A 16,268-nucleotide genomic window follows, 5' to 3' on the forward strand; every position below is an offset into this window, starting at 1 on the left:
ATTAAACATCAAATTTGAACTTATTCTTAACTCCAACCAAGCACATTAACAGAAACACTGAGTCACATAAAGCAGTACAACAACATGCTCCTACAAGACTGTCCTTAAATGCTCTCGGTGAAAAGAAACCTGCTACACCAGCCATCTGGAACAGTTAAAACTGTATAATATGCTTTGGATTTTAATTACCAAGGCCAGCCGCATTTTCCGCCCAACATTTCCAGCTGACAGCGTTTCAGGATGTCTCTGCAGTGTGACAGCTGCTAATGGGACCATTCACAGAAATGTCTCTGTTTTTCTGCTAATGAGAAGGGAAAGAAAGGGACTGTTAGTTGAAGAATGAGGCGGAGAAGAAAATAGACACTGTATGAATAGATAACTATACCAACCAAACTGTTATGTTATTATTATTTATTTATTTATTTAGAGGATTTGATTATGTTCTAACTTTCACAGTCCAAGTAAAGTCCTATCAATTACGTCCATTCTTTGTGATAACCTTCCTCATAAAATCACAGGAAAGATAAGATAAAGACTTTCCTGATTCACCCCAGATTTGGGTACTTACCCCAAAATTGTAGAAGACAGACCCGGAATAAGAAACATAACGGTGTGGTTTGGATCTTCAGTGCATAAAAATGAATAAAGTTAGAGACTTGAAGGTGGATTTGGGTTGAAGATCTGCTGGATCTTTTCGTTGCTGCTTTCATAAGCTATTTTCCTCACATGACAGGATCTCAGTCATTCAGACAAAGTGAGAGCAGTGTCTTAACATGCAGCTGTACAAACTGAGGCCATAAACTTTATGGATGTACACAGTCCTATAATGTCTCGCCTCACATCCTTCAGTGATGGTGACAAACAGATAACACAGAAGATTTAAGGTCAGATCTGGAGTGCCTCCTTTCATTCATAAATAAAGCCTGTTTTATTAGGCTAGATAGTTGTGTTACTCTTTCAGGTAACCTGTGAGCGTAGGTTCCACAGAAACTACTTTAAAATTATACTGTCAGAAGACATTAATATGACTTTGTGTGTGTGTGTCAAAACTGGTCTGCAGTTAGTATTTCAAAGACCCCAGAGTTCACCTGGACTTTGTGACATCCAGGAAGTCTACCTCAGCAGATTGAAAAGTCTATCTTCAGCACAGTGTTTAAAGTTCACTGATACACTGTTAGACCAAAGTCTTCTTTAAATTTCACTGAATGCAGATTTGTGCATTGTGACGCATGTTTGTGCCCTTCATTGTGAGCAAACAACAAACCCATGCTTGTTTCAGCTACTACAGAAGGAATCTGGCACAGTGGTGTGTGCCAGATTCCAAGAGGATCCACTCATGGCAGCAGGATGACAGTATTTTTGCCTCAGTAGTGCACAGACAGAACGCTAGAAAGAAGCCGATGCATCATTGCTTTAATAATTTCTTCTTCATGCTTACTTATCTTTAAAGGAAGCTGATGAAAACATAGATCAAGTATTTTGCTCAACATTTGATTTGTCTCTTTTGCTTCTTTCTACTCTTATGTGGTTAGACTAGTATCTTGCTGTTTGCAATTTATTTTGCAGGTAAATTGCAAAAAATATATATAGATATTGCAACAAAATCTTCATGCTTTCAAAACTTTCAACATCGACTGGAAAGAAAACAGCCAGGTCTGAGGGCGATAAGCAATTGACTGCTGCTCAAGCATAGAAAAGGTTGGAGGTTTGCTTCACTTATTGGATGTGTAAAAAGCTTATCAAAGAACAATACTTTTATTGTTTCAGTTATGTGGGGCCCCAGTAAAAGGTGCTCAGAGATTACTGTCAGGAACTTTTATGGCCATTCCAGGACTCCGTATTGATCTGTTTATCTCAACCACTGTGCCATTGAACTCTGTGGCTTCTTTGGCTCTAAATTACAAACACTTTCACGCTTCCTGGCACCTTTACCTCAGTTACCTTTGCTCCAGTTTTACTTCAGTTTGGTCACCTTTCCCAATTTATTTTTCCTATCTTTGCAGAAATACTGCTCAAGATAAAACTTTGTCCTAACTTTCAACACCTACCCTCTGAATGATGCAATGTTTGCTTGAAGTATTTTTTTTAGCTGGTATAACTTTGTGCCATTGAGGGCCAGTTGTATGCAGCTTTGGAGCTTTTTGATTTAGAGATGTGCCATGTTTTGTTCTGTTCTCAATGGAGACATATCATCACTGCCTGCATCAGGCCTCCACTGTGACCTCTGAGTTCAAGCTGTGAGCCAGAATCGTTCACTAAGGAAAAGCATGAACAGCAGCTTGAACAAACTGAAGTTGCTGCATTGTAAAAATGTGCAAAATGAGGTTTTCAGTTGTTTTAACTTTTCCTTGTTCTACGCCTTACTAAGCTTTTCTCAAGATCATCAGTCAAGCTTTTATTTTTTGTCTCATTAGGAGCTGGGATCCAGAAATAAGGAAATTATTATTAAAATGAGTCAAAATATTTTTGCTCTAATTTCTCGACAATAGAAAAACGATTCAAAACTAAAACAAAAAAACTCAAACTGCAATTTTTGATTAAATTTTAAGGATTTATTTTGAAATTGAATACATGTTGACAAATTATTAATTGTGATTATTTTGAAAACAAAACTTCAGATTTATGTTCTAATAATAAGTGCTAGGTTTTGATTTTTTTAAGGTTTCATCAGGATGGGCCAGCTTGTACTTAGATGGTTTTCTCATTGTGATCATATTTTGTTCTCAAATAAGTCATTTCCAATTATTGCACTACACTTTTGTCACTGTAATTAAAATGAACCAAAATTCAATATCTAAAAAAAAATATAACCCATATGCTTAGAATTGGCAAAAAATACTTGTTTTTGGTCTTTGTAACACTCAATTTGAAGTAGTTCTATCTAGCAGTTAACTTATCTTTCCCTATTTTAACTTGTGGTAAATTCCATGTTTCTAGATTTTGATATCTTATTCATTCATCATCTTCTAAACTGTTTGTTCCCTTTCGGGGTCACAGGGCTGCTGGAGCCTATCCTGGCCACTTGCGGGCGAAGGCAGGGGACACCCTGGACAGGTTCCCAGTCTGTCGCAGGACCACAATCACACACCCATTCACACTCACATTCACAACTATGGGCAATTTAGTGTCATCAACTGCTCTTTGACATGCTGTCACTAGCAGTTTTTCTAATCTTTGCTTGGCTTAATAAAAAATTAAAAATAAAAATACTCATTGTACAACAAGCTGGGTCATAAAAGGAAACATAATATTACAGCCGCAGCTCATATGTTTCTATTGACCGGCTGAACAGTCGAACGGCGGGAATTCTATAGGGTGATAAAGAAATTCATTGTTCTAAACAAACATTCAAAAGGTAAAAGGTCTGACCATAACAATTAAACATATGATGATAAAAATACAATATCTTAGGTTGTTAAGAAAGGTTTTGATTTTTCATCCAAACTTGACACATGAAGATGTGCCAGAGCTGCAAGAATGCAAACCTTTAAAACAATAAACAGGCAGGGAGGGGTCTCCACACAGAAGAAGCACAGAGAACAGACTGTTAGACACACGAGTAAAATGGCATTTATATGGAACGAAGGCTCTGGCTGAGGCAGACGTGCCGCCCGGTGATTTACAGCAGCGGTGAAGTGTTTGTTGTTGGTGAGCACGCGTCTCCTGTTGAAGGTCACAGCTAGCGTCCGCGCAGCCCTCACTGGTGTGTGGATGCTGCTGTCAGCTGTTCTCTTGTGTCACCTGACCTTGTTCCAACAGTGGTTAGCTTCTGCTTCAGGCTGCGGTGATGGTGAAGGCCAGGAAACACCCAGAGAAGCTGGAAGAGGTGGCTGGAAAGAAGACAGCGTCAGACATCCTTGTAGAGTCGACTGCCCCCTCGTCAGGGAAGATGCCTAGATACATGATACATGACTGACAAAATCATGAAAGAGGAGAAAACCTCCATGTCAATGATCTCCTGGATAGCACCACTAAAGCACAATGACAGTGTGCATTGTTTTGAAGCAGAAAAAAAGCGTATAAAATCATGTTTTTGGATAAAATAAATGCACATTAAACACAAAATAGCATGCTTAAGGTTAAGAAAACAATGCACAGATCTTTTAAAACTGAATAAACAGAACAAAACCTTTCACTAATTTAGCTGTTTGGAACAATTCCTTCTTCTTCACTTAATGCTCAGACATGCTGATTGGTTTTCCAAGCAGACATAATGTTTCTTTTTCATTTGCAGCTGAGAGCATTTTTATGATTTAGCTCTAACAAAAGTAGCACAAACAAACTACCAACTGACCTTCTTTCTTCAGAGCTGCAGAAGCTGACCCCAGCTGGGTACATTCTGGACGGGTCACCACACTATTGCAGGGTGCAAGGACAGCTCCAAACCTGAAACTTGGTGGTTTCCTCTTGATACAGACGTAGGAAGGGAACTAAATATTGATGCTTAATTGTTGAGAAATAAAAAAATTGTTGCTAACCTGTGTCAAAGTTGTAATTTTTGGACTACTTTTTTACTTTCAGATTTACATCAAAATGACAAACAAAAATGGGATTTTTATGCAGTTGATTCAGTGGACGGGTCTACATTGGTTTTTGTTTTGCGATTGGAACATGCAGAGTTTTTCAGAAGTATCCAGAATCTGGGACAACTGCTTACAGCGATTTAGAGTTGGGTGTCATTGACAAACTACTGCATCTGTATTTGATTGTCCAGTTCACAAATTATTTTGATTAATTGTTGTTTTTTTCTGGCCCATTTTCCATTTCTAAACCAAAAGAACTGTTTTCTACATTAAACCTAACAAAATTGGGAATCCTTTCATCAAAACTCCAAGCAGTTTATTTCTTTTAAAGAGGATTTGAATCATTTATATTGTATTTTCTATTGATCAATTCTATTTTTCAATGTCTCCTTGGTCTTGAATGTATTCTGGGCAGGATAATAATCAGACCTATCAGCTGGAGGAGTCATGTCTTTGATCCTCTCTGCAAACGGACACAATCCCCTTTTGTACCCTTGTTCCGGAGTTTAACAAAGCTCTGCGCTTATTTGACATGTGGTTGGTGTACCTGACTGTGGTTGTCTATAAAAATAACCCCCCCAAAAAACCCAGAGGCATCATTTAGTATCTGAAATGAGGTTTAAACTACTTGTTTTGTCATTGGAGTTTGTACAAAACTTTCTTTATAAATGCAGATCAGGCAGAGTCCTTCGACACAAAGTTATTTTCTTTTTACTCTCTATAGGATCTCTTTGGGGTAAGATTGATTGTGATTGTATGGACAAAATTGCAAAGACAGTAAAGTCAAACAATAACTGTAACAGCAGCTCTGTGTGATCTTTGTATCTGATAGACTTGCAACTATAACCACAAAGACTTCATGTAAAACAGATACAAAGGACTCTGTGTTTAACACAGATATGTCAATCTGCTGCAGATCAAACAATGGGAAAACCTGTTCAAAACATGTTTTCAAGCTATGGAAAAACAGAAGGGACTCCTTTAAATTGAAACCATATGAAGCATGTGCAGAATCCACCCATGTTTTCCCTCCAATCACAGCGGGGGTGGAGCTGCAGGGATCTACCCCTGAAAGTGGGTCATCAGTGTGAAAACTGTCTTAACCTTCAAATGTAAGCATTAACCTGGGTGTGTTGCTTTCTGCTGTGTATTCACAACATTCTGCTCTTTAATGGGCATGGAGTTGAGGTCATGGGTCAGCGAGGAGGGCCTGGAAGTGCAGTATAGAATAATCCTGAAGTGTGTTGTTCTAAGGGAACCTCCATCTGCTTTTCTAAAGTGTACACAGATTCCCTGAAGCCCAGTTCTAGCACAGCATGTGATGATCAAAACAGTTTACGTACACAGGTTGCAACAGGCATGCATGGGGCATAATAGTTAAGTTTGAGGGTGTTACTCTGTGGCACTGGATAGAGAAAAGCTCTAGCTGGGAGAGGTAGTGACTAACCAGGTGAGAAATGCACAGAAGGACAGCAATAAATATTGGATTAAAAGAAAAAAAATGATAATAACTGGAAGAATTAGAGCCAGATGCAAAAAACTGTAGTGTCATGTAATACAAAACATCTCAAACAGGAAGAACAGGAATCTGGATTTCACAGGAGATAAATCTTTCTTTCTGTTGCTTTTTTCTTTTCTTTACAGATTGGAATAATACAAATGTTTTAAAATAGTTCATTTTCACAAATCAATGCATGGCAGAGCTTTTTGCACTGTGCTGCCACAGAGAGGTCCTTATTTTACAACAGCAGAAAGGTGATCCCAGAGTCCTGCATGACCTGTTGTTATTTGTGGGTTAAAGGACATCCCCGGGCAGAAACATAGAACACATACTGTACATACTAACAGTCATGTCAGTGACTTTAAAACCCAGTTGAAGGTCTCACAGGAAGAGGTGAAGTTTGCAAATAAGCTACAGACATTCTAACGCACAATATTAAATATCATTAGAACTAAATTGTTCTTCATTTATGTGAAATTGAAAGGAAAACCCTCAGACCTGCTGCAAATGATCGTCTTCCATGCAGTGAGGAATACTGCAGATTTACATGCAGCACCCAGACTGTGTGCCGTGGTAACTACAGCAGTGGTGTGAGCAGGGTCAGTCACGCTCCAGGCTGTAAATATACCAGCAAAGCAGAGAGGTGAAGCCACACCATTGAATGGAAAGGTCATCTGTTCTTTAGCGACTTAAAGTCATAAAACAATTCAGCATCTATACACGTTTGGATTTAAATGCATCATCAAAACTCCATGTCTTGATGGAACAAAAAAAAACAACTGACCTCAATGGAATTTGTGGCAGAAGAAAGGGTACCAGTGCTAGTTAGCAATGGAGAGGGTGCTCCACTGTCTTTAAGCAGTGAGTTGAGGTGGTAAACTTGTCTAATTGTCCCCAATATCTTAACTTGCATGCTGTGTGTTAGAACTTCGGCCTTTATAAGTGTGCACCTGAGCGTCATTGCTACGTAGGACTTGTTAGAACATGCACCTCGAAATGCAAAACTACTGGGAGATAATGACCTGGAGATTATTCTCCTGGTGAATGTAATGAATGAGATGTGCTGCAAACTGTCCCTCCCTGGAGTCAAAACATGAGAGTGTTGGTGTGTTTACATGAGTCCCTGAGGACTAAACAGGCTAAATATAGAGCACGTTAGCATACGGAAGCAATTAAAGAGTGGAATAGGTGGAATAAAGGAAGTATGTCAGTGGGATGCCAAGCACAATGACACAGCATTTTTTTGACCTGTGATGCTGAGTCATCACTTTCACTTTAAAAACCAAGGAGAGACTTTAGACTAGCTAGCTAGATATCTAGCTGTCTGTCTGTCTGTCTGTCTGTCTGTCTGTCTGTCTGTCTGTCTGTCTGTCTGTCTGTCTGTCTGTCTGTCTGTCTGTCTATCTATCTATCTATCTATCTATCTATCTATCTATCTATCTATCTATCTATCTATCTATCTATCTATCTATCTATCTATCTATCTATCTATCTAATCATACTATCATACTATTTGACTTAGTTTCCTACTTGAAAAACTGAGTTCACTTTCGCCATCTAGTGGTAGAAGAAAATCATTGCATCACCACCTCTGTCTTCTACTCGCCAGAACTAGAAGTGTGAAAACACTTTATAATTCATGTTTAATTGTGGCAAATAAACATCCCACAAATGTGTATATATGTAAATATAAACATGAGTACATATATACAATTTCTATTAACCTTTTCGGGTATATGTTTTGACTGACTTCAAATAGATCCTGTCGTGGCGGAGTGATTTGCTTCCGTTAATTGCCTAGAGATCAGGTTAATTACTGCTGCACGTGCTGTGTGAGCAGAAGCGAAACGCGAGCTGCTAGAGTAACGTCCTGCAAAGTCTAGGTAAGTGATACCAAAAAGAAAAAATGTTAAAAAACAGTAAGAAGCCTTAGGGTGATGAAACATGTCCTGTTAAGATGAAACTGTAATGACGTCATGTTTAGTCAGGACTCACCTGAGGTTCACTCATGTGAAGGAACAAGCTGGGTCACATCTGAACCATCTCACGGTTTACACAGTCATGAGTAATCTGTGTGTTGTCTAGATAAAACAAGATGTTTTATCATAAGAAGCACAGACAGCGATCTACTTTTTAAACTTTTATTATATTATTGTCCGAGAAAAAGTCACGTTTTAGTTTTTGCTGTGAAATAAAGCTAATTGCCTATAGCGTTACTCTCACAGAAAAGTACAAAGCCTCAATTTTATTTATTTTTTGTTACCCAATAATAAGACAAAAGTAACACATTTCTATTCAGATATAGTGAGAAATTTTAACTTAAACTCTTGACTAAACTGTAAAAAAACAATTTGTCAATGTATTTGTGTTCTAAATAATTATTAATTCAGGAGACTGTCGGTAAAAATCCATATCTTTTAAATCCCATATTCATGCTGTATTCATTTAAAAAAATCTTTTTTTGTGTGTGGAAAAGTCTTGACTCTTTTTAAAACAAAGAAAAACAAAAAAAAGTTTCATGTCTGATCCATCATTTTTGATCTAAAAATCAGAAATGATGAGAAGTCTACGTTTGTTCTCTAATAAAGAGCCAACAGTTCAGCTGGAGCTGAAGTCTGGATGTGATGAAGAGGAGCTCTTCTTCCTTTTTAGTTTCAAGAGAAATGCTGATGGTTTCTAACATGAGGGGACGCTTTGGCAATTCCTCCGTGTTTAAGCAATTCTCTGTAACTGTTGTGCCAAAAGATTGTTGCATGTAGAAAGGTCTATATTTCAGTTTTAAAAACTGCTTGTTTGTTGCTGAGATTTGTTTAAAGATCTTAGGATGTACTCAGACTGGGAAAACCGTTTGGTCCGGACCCAGTCCACTTCAGTTGGTGCAGATTGAGTCCTAAACCTTGCCTTTGGTCTGTGTTCAGACTGCAGTCAAGGGGACTTTCTTGTTGTGGACCAAAGCTTGCAAATTAATCATGTGACTAAATATCTCCTCCCTCATTGGTCAGGCATTGCGAGGGCGGGGCAAAGCAACTAGAGGCAAAAATTAAGGAAGTCCAACGCTTTTAGTTTATTCAAACTTTATATAATTGGATGGAAGTTCAGGACAAAAACGCTCACATTGGATGTGTAATCTACCCATTGATCACTTCACTGAAAGCGTCACGTGCCCAAAGTTAAGGCCCCGATAGGTAGATCTGACGCGGCAACCCAGCCAAAATTCAGATATTTGAGCTCTGCGATCGTGAGATTTGACCTGAGAACGTGTCCGTACCCCTGACTTAACATTGAAGCTGGCGGCCTCCGCGTTCGGTGTGAACGCAGCTTAATGGGGAGGGGAAGGGGGGCGGGGTTGCTCCACACCAACAATCCTGCTCACAACTTGGAGGTGAATTTCTAATGAACTCCAGCCATTTTGCAGAAACTGTCCTAGAAAACGACAAGCTTTTAATTTGGGGCAAAACCGGCATAGTCATAATGAAAGGCCACTGGAAATGTTGCTAATTTTTCTCCCAAGAACTATGTCCTTCTGTTTGATATATAAATGTATTGCAACAAAAAATAAACACAGACCTGTAAACATTTGACTTGATATTAAAAAAAAGTGAAAAAAAATGTTCTTGTCAATTAAAATAAATAAAACTGGCAAAAGTTGTCAACAGCAGATCACTATTCAAAATCCTTATTTTTTTTTTTTTTTTAACTACTTAAAAACATCTGGCTTCATCCTTTAAGCCTCAGTGCTTGTCCTCAGTTTTCTAAAGAAAGCTGACACTGGATCTGCAGAAACATGATCCAGTTCTGGATCTGTTGGTCTGAATGCTTCAGCAAACAAGAGAACTGCTTACGTCTTTGTAGGGTAGAATCGTAGGAGGCCTTTTTTTGGCTCAGGATGTTCAAAGGAACATTAATGTCCTGACATCTGAGTTGCACAAAATAAACTGCAGAAGGCACAGCTGCTGTCAAGTTACTTAAAAATGTCAGGAGGGCATGTTAAAATGCCCCACTTGGTTAATGTATCCCTGATTTGATTAAATCATTTGAAATCAAATCCTCAGCTGTTCCTCGGTCTTCCACTAGTGAAAACAGGTGCTGGAATAGATGAATGTTGTTTCTTGCCAACGTTTTTGGTCTCGCAGCTCAGTCCAATAGCGGCTTTCCTTTTTTAAATGCTGCTTATAGTCTCCTCCACGCCACGTTTCACTGTACATTTACCAGGCAGCTTTACAGAGGATTCTGCAGTTCTGTGAGGAAATGCAAAAGCTTGAGATTATCTAATGGGAGCAGATTTTCATACCAGCAGGACACTGTAATGAATGGTTCTCCTTTTATTAACATTTTCAATTGTAACTTGATGAAATTCTTTACAACCTCTGAGGAAAGAATCTGTTTAATAATCTTCTTCCTCTTTCGACTTCTCCCATCAGGGGTCGCCGCAGCGAACAAGTCGCATGGTAAACTTGGCAATGTTTTATGCCGGATGCCCTTCCTGACGCAACCTTCTCAAACCGGGTTGGGACCGGCACAGAGGTAGAGAAGGGAACAGGGAGCAACCTGGAGTCGAACTCTGGTTTCACGGTTGGAAGGCGCCGCAAACCAGCACGAGCTAAACCGGCTCCCCAATCTGTTTAATAATCTAATTACACTAAATGAAAATATATAAATTATTAATTACTGAACCTTTTGACGGCATGTACACATTTTTCACACTGCAGAGGAACTCAGAATCTGTTCAGTCAGGCTTTGTTTGCTGCTTCACAGCTTCACTATGAAAGAGGAGATGGAATTTATTGGAAATGTTAATCCGGGAGAGGAACAGGAGGAGCAAACGGAGGCAGGATGGGCGCTTGCTGAACTGGTTGGGCCAACAGGAAACGTTCCGAGTCTGCACCAGAAATGGGATCTCCCTGAGGTGCCGTTAGAAATGAAACACAATCTGAAGCTTTTGGGTTGTCAGCGGTGTTTGGGTGCAGCCCTGTGCTGTGACTGCGCTCATAACCTGAACGGAAAGGCGCGTTCCAGAAAGGCTAAATGAATAAAGTTCAGTTTCTGTTTCTTAAAGTCCCACTCAGATCATCTTTTGATCTATTTTAAAAGTGTTCCCAGTGGTCTTTTCATCATGAAAATAACTTCTTTTTTTTAAACAAAATAAATAAAATTGTGGTGTTTTCTAGGACAGTTTCTGCAGAGCGGCAGTAGTTTATTAGATGTTTACCTCTGGGTTGTGGGCGGGACTGTTTGTGTGGAGCAGCCCCGCCCCCTCTTCCCCTCCACATTGTGCATTAGAACATAGAGCTTGTGGCCTGCCCAGCATTTTTTCTACGTTATAGACTCTTTTCTTTTCCTTTAATCTTCCCCTAATTCACAACCTGAATAAAGAAAGCGTTTCTTCACTCAATCCCGGTTCACCTTGTGCGGCGTCGCTATTTTGCAGATTCTTTTTTTTTTCTTCTAAACCCTGCAATGTTCTGCGTTCTGATTGGCTGTTGGTCTTGTCAATCTGTTCCAGGCTATGATTAAAAGTCAGTGTCATTCAAATAAGAGCTAATGTCATGAAACCACCAGGGTTGGTGATTTTTAAATGGACCAAGTTAAGTGGAACAATGCAACGCAGGACAGGCGAGCTATGCTTACTTAAATTAAGGGATGACTCGTGTCTGAAGGTTTTAAGGAAGCTGGTGGACGTGACCGCAAGTCAGATCCTCAAGAAGATCTTTCAACTGTGAAGATTTGTTTTTCTTCTTTGAGAAGGATGAGGTTGAGTGTCTTCAGCCTGCAAGGACTGTTGAAGTTCTCCGCTCACAGACACTAGTTCCTCAGCAAGAGCTTCAGTGTTTGTTCGCCTCTGCTAGTTTGTTCTTTGCCAGAACTAAATGTTCTTGCAGCAGCTGAATGTGTTCTATTTTTTAGCTTCCAGGTGTTTTTCAAAAGCTTTGCTCTCTTGTTCCAGTTCTTCAGGACTCTGTAGATCTGACTGGAAGACACTTTGAGACTCCTTATGGACCAGTCATCGGTTATTTGATGAAGAGTCAAGGTTATTGTCATGATCTTGGATCTGCACATTCAAGTCTTAAAATGATTGTTCTCTTCATTGAGTCCGTTAACATGAGCTGTCAGCTCAGTTACGTCACTATCCGCTTGGGTTTCATGTCGCTTTAAGTTTCAGGAATTTGTTTTCTTCCTGAAGATTCACGATCTTCTGCAAATGTGAGTCAAAATTTCCTTGAATTTGACTCGACAAAGGAGGATTCCTTTTCAAGAATTACACTTTGGGGGTGAATCAATGTAACATTTCTGTTAACACTTTGTTAAAGTTTTGGTCATTTTGAAACGATATTTGTTTTGCAGAAGCCTCACATGGGTCGTCTTAATAAATGTAGCATGTAAGGGATCACATTCAATGAAGAATGTAATCTTGTCTGGTAAAGGGGCACCACCTACCTTAATGGAAACAATAATGACTCCATTATGAAAATTGATCAATTTAAGCTTTAAATTTCGTCAATTTCACCATTAATCTTCTATTCATTCATTAATCTTCTAATCAGTTTATTCTCTTTCGGGGTCACGGGGCTGCTGGAGCCTATCTCGGACACTTGTTGGCGAAGGCAGGGGGCATCCTGGACAGGTCACCAGTCTGTCGCAGGGCAGAGTGTCCGCAATCACACACCCGTGCACACTCACAGGTTGATGAAGCATGTTTTTGGACAGGGAAAGGAAGCCGGAGTCCCCGGAGAAAACCCACATATGCACGAGTTCAGTCCACTGTTGTTTTTCCACGTCCAAATAATCCAAAGGGAACTTTGTTAGAACATTCTAGCACACTGTATGGTCACTTGTCTTTGCTAAATTCAAAGTGTTTCCACGCATTAGACTGGAATGATGGACTGATCAGTTTATGCTGACATCACGTGTTTTGTCTGCTGTGATTCACTTGGTCATTTTTACGTTACAGTAAAATAAACCTTAATCCAAATGGTATTTTCCTTTATAGGATATCAATTTAATTTTGAAATGATTTTATAATGATCTAGTTCTGTTCGATGAACTTGTGTCAGACAGATCTATCTGGTTAGATTGTGGAAAAAGATTAATCAATTAATCGTTACCCCCCCCCCCCCCCCCATTAATCTTCTCAAAGACCAAAATGGTCAAACCAGCGGGAATGTGACCAAAACACAATCATGAAATACTTTTGTCATAAAACAAGTTTTCACAAAGTTTAAATGAAAGTGAGTTTAGCATAAAGCTTAAACAAGATTCATGTTAACAATTAACTCTGAAGTTATGACTTACAGTAAAACATTAACATTATAAAGGTTTCTTAATTAGATGATAAATAGATGACTTTATTAATCCCACAATGGGGAAATTTCATTTATCTGTGGCAGCAACACGACATTCAGAAAAAATCTATATAATATAACATCAATAAAGGACATCACAAATGACATATTAAATAATTAAAAATATTACTAAAATTATCAAAAATGAGATTCTTATTAAATAAAGAAATACATATTAAATATCAAATAAATACAGCTGCAAAACATGTAAAAAAAATTACAATTTTTTTTTTTTCAAAATACAGAAATAACTAATGAAGTTCACACCGAAAACAAAAACAAACTGTTCAGGAATAAAAAACAATTTAAAATTGAAAAACAACTACTACAACCAAAGAAAATAAATAAATGAGTGAATGAAAAAACACCCTGGGACCGTGGAGTAGAGACCGTAAAGAGACCGTAAAGTCAAACCTTTAATTTAACTCTTGACACATAGTTTATCAATGAACAAATAAATGTCTCTGTGTTCACATATTCATGGCATCACAAAGATTATAATGGTCATTTTCCCTGCTTCCTGTTGAGATCTGTGAAGTTGTCATTTTCCTGTCACTTTATTTTATTTTGTTATGTTAAATGTGAATAATCTATTTTTCTGAAAACCTTTGTTTGTGGAAACGGGTAATATAAGTTGAGATGTTCATCTTAGATTGTCTTGAGCCGAGTTTTTGTGTGCTCTGTTGATGGATGCAGGTATCATAAAGTTATAGGTCTTAAATTCCAAATGAGTCTGCAGTAACTTCTCCAGGGGAAGGTAAAGTGTTCTTTAAAAAACCATTTAGGTAAATTACTGTTTCTGTAAATCCCTCTTAAGAGGTCGTCCAGTGTTTCCTTATCAAGAAATAAGGCTTAGGAACAGACCTTTTGGGGGCTTTTGGTCACATTGGGACTCAAAGTGAAGCCAGATCCTCAAATGTCTTGATAAGATCTCCAAAGAGGGTCTTTACGGTCTTGGAAGGTCCGAGTCATGGAATGCATTCCTCGGTGGACTCCCAGTTCTACCTTAATTTTCCATGGTTTGAGAAATTGTGTCAGAAGGCAAGATAGAAGCACACAACACTTACAATATTCATGGCATCAGAACTTTGAGAGTTTAAACAAGAGTGTGAAGATGTTCATATCTGTCTGACAGATATGAAAAGTATATAAAGTGTGTAGTTGGAAGCTAAACAGCCTTAAAACATCTATAATCCCACTTTGTTGACCTATGGTGGGTCATTTATAGAACAAACCTCTTGCGATCAACGAGAGAAGACTGTAGTCAGACATGCAATTTTAAGCTGAATTTTCTTTATATATCCTCAGAAAAATGCCTTCTTTTTTTTTTACCAAAAACAGAATTTTCATCAGACCGGGTCTTTGAAATAGTCTTTTTTAAATCCATCAGAAGACCTTAATATATTTTAGCTAATGAGACAAAACTAAAATGACAAGGAAAATGTCCCTTTTAAGTTCCCAAGAATCCTTCATTTTTCAAATGTTTGTTGGAATGTTTTCTAGAAGAGGTGAAGGAGAGTCTCCTGCAGTGGAAGTCTCACTGAGATGGTTTGGGATAGTACTCTGATACTCTGATACTGATACATACTGAAGGTATTGTTGTCTATGATTCCGTTCCTTGGAAAAGCCCTCATAAAGCTGGAGTTTCATTCCTCAGAATCTCTGCTCCAGAACATTGATTTAAAAAAAAAAAAAAAAAAAAAAAAAAAAAAAGGTTTCTCTTTTGAAAGTGGAAAATGAATAACAAACTGTTCATCAGTTTCTCCTTCAGTGTTTTTTTTAATAAAAAAAAAAAAATTCCATACAAAAACAGGCTGCTCATTTTTTACAGATTCACTTCAGCACTTATTCAAAACCCTGAACTAATTACTTGACCTCTGACCCAAAAGATTTGGCTCCCATGTCATGTTTGTTGACTGTTTGACTTAAGAATGCCAAACACTATACACATCTGTTGTTGTACAGATGTTAGAACTGTTTAAATGTCTCCTGTTAAGTAAGTCCTTGCAGCTGAAATGTTAAGTGTGACCAGAGTCCACAAAAACAGCTGTTGACATTTTCAGAAACGAAGAATTGATGTGTGAATCCAACTTTTCGTGACCTCACTTCTCCTTTTTGTGCTTTCAGTGGACTCAGCTGGCGTCGCTGATGACTCACATCCTGTAGAGTCTGAACTTTTTTGTGAGAAAGCGGGCGGCACGGAGCCGTCTGCTTCCTGGAATCCGACGTGGGATTCCCCCCCCCCACGCCTCTGCCTCCCAGCTCCCCCTCTTCCCGGTGTCACAGTGCCTTTGGGCAGCTCCTGAACCGACGGCTGCAGACTGAAAGCCTGTACCTACCAGGTGCGGAGGAGTCCTGCTTTGCTATTGGTTGGTGGGGTTTTGGAGGAACTGGTCATTCTTCCCTGTTGCTTCAAAAGAGCTGAGGGGAAACATTCTTACAGATATCTGGAGCAGGAAGGGGAACTGCAAAGATAATCACCGGTAGGTGGATTCTTTTATTCCAATGGCAAAACTCCAAAGACTTTAATGAGACGTGAAGGCGCGTTAAGCTGGGAAAGAATTTGAGGCTCTCCAGAACTCGGCTGTTTTCAGGCTTTGTCCACTGTATTCCTATTTGATCTGGTTTGCTGCATTCGGGCGTCTTTCTGCATCGTCTTGGAATCCAAACTCAAATTTCTTGTTTGCATTTACTGCAGGAGCTTTACATGCTGCTTTGTTTATCTTCATCTGTCCCGCCCAAACCTTTCAGAAGTGTCCTACACTCTGTTTTTACCTTCTACCTGATCTTCTTTTATCAAGATTTTTACTGTCTTTGGAGACACATCTCCATGTTTTTTTTTTTTTAATTAAAAGCATCACAGTTCTGAGAAAAAGCTGATAGTTAATCTGTAGTCATGATCTT

The 16,268-nt window shown here is 38.8% G+C and overlaps 1 protein-coding gene across 4 annotated transcripts in view; it reads left to right on the plus strand.

Moving 5' to 3' along the window:
• Positions 1-7,795: 7,795 nt before the first annotated feature.
• The window catches only part of lima1a (LIM domain and actin binding 1a), a 35,155-nt gene continuing 26,682 nt past the window's right edge, over positions 7,796-16,268 (plus strand). Inside the window, exons 1-3 of one of the 4 annotated variants that reach the window (XM_078950177.1) lie at positions 7,796-7,907; positions 15,492-15,733; positions 15,808-15,847. The gene's annotated coding sequence lies outside the window, so the exon portion shown is untranslated. Of the gene's footprint in view, positions 7,908-15,491; positions 15,848-16,268 lie in introns of all 4 variants that reach the window. The other 3 variants (XM_004071049.5, XM_078950179.1, XM_011477630.4) reach the window with 3 other exon arrangements.

The sequence above is a fragment of the Oryzias latipes genome, chromosome 7 (assembly GCF_053564925.1).
Source record: "Oryzias latipes strain Hd-rR chromosome 7, Olatipes_Hd-rR_3.1".
Lineage (NCBI taxonomy): Eukaryota > Metazoa > Chordata > Actinopteri > Beloniformes > Adrianichthyidae > Oryzias > Oryzias latipes.